The sequence below is a fragment of the Echinops telfairi genome, unplaced genomic scaffold (assembly GCF_000313985.2).
Source record: "Echinops telfairi isolate 266 unplaced genomic scaffold, ASM31398v2 ScPeMD7_7400;HRSCAF=8409, whole genome shotgun sequence".
Lineage (NCBI taxonomy): Eukaryota > Metazoa > Chordata > Mammalia > Afrosoricida > Tenrecidae > Echinops > Echinops telfairi.
The window spans coordinates 56,978,657-56,988,984 of NW_022111300.1; positions in this window are offsets into that span (position 1 = coordinate 56,978,657).

The following is a 10,328-nucleotide window of genomic DNA, read 5'->3' on the forward strand; positions in this document are numbered from 1 at the left end:
AGTTACCAGGTGGGCGCCTGAGTCATCGCCCGGGGCTGCGCGACCCTCCGGAAAACGGAGCGGCTCCGCGTGGCCCGCACCCAGGGCGAGTGCGTCGCTGAGTGAGGCGGCGACAAGAACATCCCCCGCTCGGATGGCGGGTGGGGGTGGGCGGGGAGCAGTCACGGGCCAGTCTGGCGCTGGGCGTGCGGGGCACAGGCGAATCTGAACGCGGTCCCATGCCAGAGCCAGGCGGGGCGGGGAGGGGCCGGGCGTCCGTCCGCGGGGGGCCTCCTCGCCCCGCCCACTGTGCCGCCCCCGCCACCGGTGCGTGGTCCACCCTGAGGGTCTGTCTGGCGGAGGCGTGCGCTTCCCTCGAGGCAGGCCTAGGAGTCCGAGGCAGCGGGGGGAGAGACGGCAAAGTTTAGCTGCGAATTGGGGCCCACGGAAGGGGTCACCCCACCAAAGGGGTCCTGGGCTCTTCCAGCCCCATCCCACTGAGGCGCAGTCCTGCTGGCCCCGGTCCAGCATGCGCGCACGGGCGCGCCCATTCAGGGAGAGAAGGAGGTGCGGGAGCCCTGGAAGCACCAGTGGTCTGATCGTGGCTGCAGCACCTACCCGCCACCCCCCACCAACCCCCACCATCCACCGGGCCTCGGAGGAGTTTCAGGACCCGGCGCCCCGCTAGGCTCTTCTGGGACCCATGGCTCTGTGACACCGGGGCTGGGCCAACCACCAAGCTGGCGACTGGGTGCAGCTGAGCGCAGGGTCGCCCAAAAGGAGCCTTGGGAGCGCGCCCTGAGCACCTGCTGCTGTGGCGTCGGCGCCCACGTGTGGCCGCAGGACTGAGTGCGAGCAAGGCGGAGGATGCAGCCCTGCCCATGTCCCCAGCCAGTGCTGCGAAACGGGAGAGTCCTGGCCGCGATTTGAGCTGAGGGATTAGGTGGGGAGTTCCTATCAGAGGGCCCTGGGTCCAAAACAAAACCCCAAGGCTCCCTCCATCACATTGTAGCCTCCGCCCCTCCTGCCCTGCTCCGCGGGAGGAAGTGGACTGAGTGGACTTCTATTTAATGCAAAGTGGGGAGGTGAGGAGGGAAGGAGAGACTGGAGAGAATGCGCGCGCGCCCTCCAGCATCGCCACCTCCAACATGCAGGACGCCTGTGAGTGGAGCTAGCAGCTTGAGGAAGGAGAGGTTTGGGCAGGCGCCCAGCAGGTGTTTCCAAGCCTGCATGTCGCCCACTTATGTACTTGGAAAAGGAATGAGGAGGGAACTAGGGGGCGGCCCCTGGAGTCCTGTGTCCCACAAGTGATTCCTGTACCCCAGGGGTGGGATGGAGGCTGTGGGATGACAGAGTAGCTTGGGATCACAGTAGCTTGGAAGCAAAGATGGAGTTGGGGGGGGGCGGTTATCAGTTACTGGAGGGCTCCCCAAAATCAAAAGGCCATGGATTGTTGTCTTGGATCCAGGTCACCTTGCGGTCCAGGGGTTTGAGAAATAACCACTGGCAGTAGTCAGTGCTTCATGGTTGATAGATTTTTGAAAATTCACTGATAATTGTGTTTTATATGCTCAAGTATATCTTCTTTAGGAAAATGTCAAGATTATTCCATGAAGCAGGAGCCACCATGTTTAAAAGACTTATAAGACTTCGTTTCTTAATTGCCAGTTAAAGATCCCAAATCCAAACCAAACTCCCTGCCATGGGGCTGATTCCTTCAACGGAGTGAAAGACCAACCTGGGGTAATAGGCTCCCTGGGTGCTTGTCACCCTTGCTTCCTCTGCTCCTCTCTGATTTCTAGAACACAGACACTTTGTAAGGTGGCCAGGAAAGTAGCTCCCCGACATCTTTGCTCAGAGGGTAGGTGGAAATTCAGAGGGCCTCCAGAGGACTTTCCACTGGAGAAGGAGGTGGGAGCTCCTATCGCATTTCTCCACCCCCATCTCTTTATCTTGCCCGAATTACCTGAAATCAAATTTCCCCCATGGCCACCTGCTCAATGGTTGGGTTTGAGGAGTTGAATACCTGCTCACCCCTCAAGGATGGAGACATGAGTGTGTCCCAGGCTGGAACAAATCCAAGACCAGACATGCTCCATTCTCTTGTCTGCCCGAGAGGTTTGCAGCTATCTGGACTCTGCTGAGCACCTCTGATCTTCCATTATAGATTCTGCCACACCACCTTCTTACACACATACACACACTCATACTTTACCCTTCCACCACAGGCTGCTGACTTGGCAAGCTGCCTTCTCATCACTGAGTTCCAAAACAACCCTTGCTGAGTAATGCAGCCTCCCTAATGGGACCCACAGATTCGATCTCTCTGAGAAAAACTAACATATGGCAAAAGCTTGGCTTCGCAGAAGGAAGGTTATGGAAACATAGGGTCGAATTTGAAGGTGGGATTCTTTTGCAAGAGACAGTGGATAGATTGATAGTTTTTACTACAGAAGGAGCCTGTGTGTGTGTGTGTGTGTGTGTGTGTATGTGTGTGGTGTTAGCCCATAACTTCTAAAAGCAAGATTTCTAAAACTCCAAAAAAGAGTTGACTTGTAACTGCTGCGAAAGAGCCCTGGCGGCATCATGGTTGGCGGACTGCTAACCACAAGGCCACAAGGTCGGCTATACAAAACCACCAGGCGCTCCACTGGAGACGGGGGCTTTGACTCCAGTAAACAGGCACAGCCTGAAAAACCCACGGGAGCAGTATTGTTGCTAAGAATCAGCATCTATTCGAAGGAGGCACTTGTGGTTCGGATTTTTTAGATAGCATCTACAGGTGCTCTTCCAGTCCCAAAGCATGGACCCCTTGTCTGTGTTCACAGCATCCTTTAGAGCATAAAACACCGATTCCACAGAGACGCTTTCTCTAATCCTTCTAAAGTTTTAATACATCTCCAAGGTCGGTTTCTCTGCCTAAGAAGGATGTTGTTAAGAGGGGAAAAAGTGCAATAGTGCTTCTGAACACGCTGTGGGACATTACTGTTTTATCCCCTAATAAAAGTTTAACCTGCAGCCTTATGAGGCACATTTACATATTTCATCCATTTCGTGAACAGCGTACTAGGTTTAGCATTCACTCTTTAAAAACCTTTCTCAATAACTAACTCGCTGTCCAGCAGAGGAAAGCTCATGAAGATTGTCCGCAACACGCTGAGGTGAACTGGTTTTAAATGTGAGTGGATGAAGCTGTCTTTTCCCATTGACACACTCCACGTGCATCCTGAGTGAGGGCAGTTATGACTCTTCCAAAAAAAATAGAACACATATGAAAACATTTTCAATCCCACATTGAAAGTCAGACTTGGTGCGTTTCAGAATCATGCCTAGAAAAATAAATAAGCTAGAGTTGTCTGAGAAGTCTGAGTTGTCTCTGAAGTATGACTATGTTGTATTATAGACATCACTGAATATTAGCCTCTTGTGGGCAAGATTTTTCATGGCCCTGAATTATATGACTAATATTTCACCAACCCATACAAAGAGTAGCCCTCACCCTGTGGTTTCAAATTATCTGGCTGTATTTGTGCCTCCCGAACAATGTTACCATTTCTAATTTGGCAAAAGGGAGGGGGAGAAAGGCAATCCCACAAGCCACTAGTGTATGGTAAAATTTGAAAGAACTTGTTTTCATTCTCTTTGACATTTAATTGACATTAGGCTACAGAATACTAACATCCTTTGTAGTCACCAAGATAAGAAATAGCTAGTGATCTCTAATAATAAACAGTTAGCATCACTTGCTGTTGGTGTTAAGTGCCTTTGGGTCACTTCCGACTCAATAATGGCCCTACAGACAACAGAACTACACAGGACTTGGCCCTGCGCTCCGGCTGTTCTGATGTTTGAGCCGATTGCTACAGCCACTGAGTGGATCCATTTTGCCAAAGGTTGTCCTCTTTTTGGCTTCACCTCTACTTTACAAAACGTGGTATCCTTTTCCAATATCAACTAGAAGAACATTTATAAAAAGGATTTCCTCTCTATTAAGAACCATGTCACAGCATGCACTCAATATGATTTGGGGAAAAGAGTAGTTAGTTACCTTGTGTAGCTTTAAAAAAAAAAAAGAAAGAAAATGAAACCCTATTTTTTTTGAAACCCTATTTTTTTAAACATAAATTGAAGAATAAAAATATACATGCAAATCTCATGCCTAAGCAGCCATGAGTGAAGGCATACACTTACTTCCATTGGCTCAATCCGCTATGATATGGAAAATCACAAAAGCCAGGTGTTCTGCTTGCTGGAAAGAACCTTGAATATTAAGAAAGAATGAGACTTTAAACATCGGACTCTGGAAATAAGCGTCGGAAGGAGAAACAAGCTTTGAGCAGAAAAGTAAAGCCTGGCTTCTTTTTTTTATTGTCTCGTAGACAAGGGAATGGTCTGTTCTTTGCGTAGCCTTTCCCTCTGCGCTCAGTACCGGGTGTGTACAGGGCGCAGCCCTATCTCTTCTCTTCTTTCCAAGGACAAGAAGAGAAGTTCTAGAAGGCTCCTTCCCTCCGTGTTGGGGCAGAACAATATGCAAAGGGGAACAATCATAAAGGATTAATATAGCAATAATGTTTGCAAAAAGATGTGATTATGATAATTTTCAAAAACAGGATTTGCTCACTTTAGTAAATGCATCATTTACAATGGGAGTTTTCAAAATAATTTTCTAATTGACCTGCACAGTTGATTTCACAATCAAGTAAATGTGTTTCTTGCCGGGACTCATGGAAGAGACAAGAACCACTGGTTTACAGTCTCAGAGGTGCTGAGAGCACTGGTTGTCCTCATGCCGCAACTCTTTCATACAGTTCCTCATGTTGTGGTGCCCGCCCCCCCAACCATAAAATTATTTTCCTTGCTACTTCATAACTGTAATTTTGCCACTGTTATGAATTGGGTGACCCCTGTGTAAGGGTAGTTTGACCTCCAAAGGGTTTGCAACCCACAGGTTTAGAACTGCTGGCTTAGAGGGTAACTATGAGTTGGAATCAACTTGGCGGCCCTGAGTTTATTGTGGGACGTGTGGCCTTTACATAATCTGTCAACTTGCAAAGGGGTGGAGTTTACCCTGTCAATCAGGTCACAGCTTGATGACCGCATTTGGAGGTGCAACGGAGATAAATTGCTCATGGGAGGCTAAGCACACTCTCTCTGCTTAGTCTTTCTGCTGCCAAGACAAATGGAGGCACACTGATGGAGCCAGAGCCTGTAGCTGGAGGAGCCATGTGGAAACCCACACCAGTGCTGAGATGCTTCTACCACCACTGGATCCCAAGATTTCCCACCCACTGGCTTGTGATCTTCCTGCATTCGGCTTCATTGCATGTGCTGCATGATTCTGAAGAGGAATGTATGGACTAGTATCAACATATGGGATAATATCAGACTTATGGCCTTGATCTGGACTGGGCTGGGATGTTTTCTCAAATTACAATTACTCTTTTATATAAAGCATATATATATATATATATATATATCTCCTGGGTTTGTTTCTCTAGTTCACCCGGATTAACACGGGGAGTATGAGGTTACCTACCCCTATTGCAGCCATCACAGTTCTATCTGCTTGTGTAAATGATGCTGTCTAGGGGAGGTGCATTGTCCATGAGAGAAAGGAATAGCATTTGGTGCTTAACTTTGAAATCCCTGTGACCAGTCTGAGTAGCCATCACAGAAGCAGAACGGTGAAGAAAAGGAGAAGAATTGTGACATGGCGTGCATATAATATACAAATTAGAAGCTCTCAAATTTAGATGATGCTTACATTTCAGATTTGCTTAAAGATAATTGGCTCTTACCATGCCAGTGCTCATTGGCCTAATCTCCAATTGGCAAACCAAATTCATCCAAACTCCCTGCCTTAGCCAGGATTCCAACTCATAGAAACCTTATAGGACAGAGTGTAACTGTTTCATAGCATTTCTGAGACTGAATCTTTACAGAATCAGACTGCCACGTCTTCTGTGTAGTGACAGTGGTTTCAAACCATCAATCTTACTGTCAGCAGCCCAGCACTTAACCCCTTGAGCCACCATAGCTCCTCAACAACTATAAATATGAACACCCTCTCCTATGAGCTATTTACACTTAAATTCTTATTCCATGTTTGTTTATGGAGAAAGCCGAACAAAACTTTTGGTCTTAGCATATTCTTTTTTTTTTTTGGTCTTAGCATATTCTTTTTTTTTTTTTTGGTCTTAGCATATTCTTGGCGTGAGGAATTTAAGTAGAAATTATGGTTTGGATCACTCTTTGGTCTCTGTCTAGGGATCCATTGATGAAGTTAGGTGAGCAATCATGTTAAGTTATGTTACAGATCTCACCTATGCGAAACTGAGAGAAATTAGGTGGGCAGAGGTTCCGTGGTTTACAGAAAATCTCTAGATCTTGGTGTTACATTTGAGAATCTTGAACACTCAGTCTTCTCTAAACCCTTTGGGCCAGCAGAAGTATATGTTTCACACAGACTGGAAGATAGCAGTCTTTTCTTTGCCTAAAATCACATTCCCTCCAGCAGACACCAAGGACCCCTCATTCTGCAGTGAGCTAAGCTAACCTGTGGCTTGAATCCATCCACAAGCTGCTCAGATGGAGTAAGGTGTGACAGTAAGACCACCAGAAAGCTTTATAGCATTGGAAGCCCTATGGGCACATTGATCCGAATAGTCATTATTTGTCAAAAGCGAAGAATCAATGCCATGCCACATACCAACCTGGCCAGTGACACACACACACACACACACACACACACACACCTCGGATCTTCCTTCATCTCCCACTATTTATTCTAGGGTCAAGTCTACATGGTTCAACTCCTGTCTGTTTTGCGATTAGTATCAGTTGAGTTATTAGCAAAGGAGTCATTATTAGAACCTGAGAGTGGATCCTACAGGTGCTGCATTGGGACATAATATTGGAATCCCCATCTGATTAACACAGAGCCAACATTATCTTGAGGCTCAAGGGGTATTCTAGCAGTCTAGTGAACCCCCAGAGGACCGGAACTCAATGATCTGCCTTGTCTGTCAAGGTCTCGAAAGTGCTCTGCCTCTGACTGGGTTCATCCTTGTAGTTTTTCTGCTCCTGTTAGTGGAAAATATTTGCATTTTCCTTCTTTGACAGGTTTGTGCCTTCCACAGTTTCTGGTTTTCTCGGCTCTTATTGTACTTCCTTGAGGTGACCTTGCCAAGCCCTTAAACACTGAGCCACAGGAAACAAACTCCATATCCAACCTCTTGTATTGATGTTTCTATTTCTCCCATCTTGTCTCTCCAGTCCAGTGCCTGCTAACACAGTTCCAGGACCTGAGAATAATGTTGTTTTTCTCCAAAGAGAAATGGGGTTTACCAGTTTAGACATGCTGAGCCCTGAGCCTAGACACTTGTCAAGAATCAATGGAAGGAAGTGAGGAACTGAGTTTTAAGTCAGAGATGAGATTGCTCCTTCTGTTAAGAAAATAATAAAGTTTTTTCCCCTCTCTTCATATGTGAGAGTTCTAGAATTAAGTTGGGAAATAAGAAAATAACTACAACCAACCTTATTTTGAGCCCCGAGGACATAGACTGTTAAGCGTTACACTCAATGATCGCCTTCGTTCCACAAACCACATGTACTTCTGGATCTGAATGAAGCTTTCCTTGGAACCTCCAGATTGCTACCAGGGAAGTTCCACTTGAAACCCTATGATAGATATGAAAAGTTCTCCTTTGTCTGAAAATGATAAACAGATTTGAAATATGTATTAATGTTTATTCCAGATAATTCACAGGCATAGTAAAAAAATGAATGCCAAATACACTATTTGTCCAAAATTTGGAATAATCCCTGCCACCTTCATGAGATGACATTGGTCCTTGGGTGAAGAGGGGATTTCTACCAAATAATTCTTCAAGTGGCAAAGTCCTTCAGGTAAGAACTAAACTTTTATATGAATGTTATTTTTGAGTTTTTTCTTCCCTTTTCAAGTACAGTCTGTCTTGAATAAGCAGAGCCAACTTGCAAGGCAGTGAGCAAGAAGGTCAGATTAACTCATGAAGAGCCAGGGATCTGAACAAAAACAGCATGCTTTATACAGTCACAGAACAAGCTCACGTACAGTCAAGGCCAACTTAACTAAGCAATAATTCTAAGGATATATATATATATATAGATAGATAGATAGATATCTATATATATGATTTCCATATTTTCAATGCAGAACTATAGGAATATAAGTCCTATAGTGGACTTATGACTGAAGTGGACTTATGACTTATGACTTGTGGACATATGACATATGGACTTATGACTTGTGGACTGAAGACACATAGGTAGGTGATAGATTAGATGGTTAGATAAGGAGCTAATGAACAGTATTGCAATGCCCTGGATTACTCTCTAAGAATTTTTGAGCTAGCAAGTCTGTAACTCCCACTGAATGACTGGACAGAAACATGCAAATAGAGTGTATGGGACTCTCGTGAGGGAACTGGTCAGCTTTTCCTTCCTGCTGTGTATAAAACGAGCCATCTCAGAACAGGGAGAAGGATCTCACTACCAACAAGAAAGACGGTTGGAGCGTGGAGTCGCGTTTGACCTCTGCTCCTAAGAAGGGGCCTTGGAGCGATGTTGAGTATGAATTTTCTTCTCTGTCGTGCAGTCAGAAGAGCTCAGACAACACTCCCTCCATGCTGATGTTACAATGATATATACAACCAAATATCCATATGTGATATTTTAATAACTTAGTTATTTCTATCTAGAATTTACTTTCAATTATGATCCTATCCATCTAACATTGAAATGAAGGATTTGCATTTTCTGGGGGGAAAAGGCTATAATACCTTAAAGCTGGAATACATTGTTCTTGTTACCCTAGCAATCAAGACTTTTATGCTATTCTTAGTATATACTTTTGACTCCTATTCCTTTATTTTAGGCTCACAAATCAGGATTCCTAACAGCATACATGCGAATAGAGGCGCTTGGAAAGAAAGTCTGCTCTTCTGCAATACTGAACATAAATTTTAAGCCCATCACCACAAGCAAAACTGCGGAGAAACAAAAATGAAACCGTTTTCTAAAGCATTTTAAAATATAACAGATCTGCACTATGCTTAAAAGAAACAAAAATAGATATGTGCTACAGATGTGCCTTGAATTCTTATTTATTTTGACAAAGTACTTTGAGGCATCTTTACATGTTTGCAAACATTTTTTGCACTAAGTTTCACTTTTACCAAATATTCTCTTTACGCAATGCATGTTTTGCATCCACCTACATCCTTGAGAAATAGAGGCAATGGGTTACACTTATTCAAATTTTGTCCTTTCACTATAATTATTTAAGCAAACAAACAAACAAAAACATGACCATCAAATCAAATTTGAGCGACCCCATATGGGATTTCCAAGACTGTAAATGTTTGTGGGAACAGACGGACTCCCAGGTTGGTTTGAACTCCTGGCCTTGTGATTAGAAGCCCAATGACTACATTATTGAAATACCAGAAATCTTGAAATGCATCAATTTCTCTTCAGTTGATTTTTCAGTATGTCTCCTCATAAGTCTGGAATTAATCCAAATAATTTACTGTGCTTATATCATTATGTATATGTTTAACATCATATACATCCTTTTTCCATTTCAAACTTGTGAGATAAGAATTTGTAAACTTCCTTCCCGCTCCCACTATCATGATATGAATTCTACCTTGCAAGTCTGGCTAGACCAGAGGAGGTACACTGGTACAGATAGGAACTGGAAACACAGGGAATCCAGGGCGGATGATCCCTACAGGACTGGTGGTGTGAGTGGTGACACTGGGAGGGTAGAGGGAGAGTGTGTTGGAAAGAGGGAACCGATTACAAGGAACTATATGTGACCTCCTCCCTGGGGGACAGACAACTGAAAAGTGGGAGAAGGGAGACATTGGACAGGGCAAGATATGACAAAATAATAATTTATAAATTATCAAGGGCTCATGAGGGAGGGGGGAGAGGGGAGGGAGGGGAAAATTTAGGACCTATTGCCGGGGGCTTAAGTGGAGAGGAAATGTTTTGAGAATGATGAGGGCAATGAATGTACAAATGCGCTTTACACAATTGATGTATGTATGGATTGTGATAAGAGTTGTATGAGCCACTAATAAAATGATTTAAAAAAATAAATAGAAAAAAAAATTCGTAAACAACTCCCTCAAATATTCATTTCAAAATTGACATCAGAGGAAAATAGGTAGGTTGAAATATGCTGTGGCTACTCCTGCTTTTGAAGAAGTTTATTTGTCAAAGTATTCACGTGATAACTGCATGCACAGGCACATGAAAATTATTTCCCAATCACTGGTGGGCACAGAGCAAATTCATCA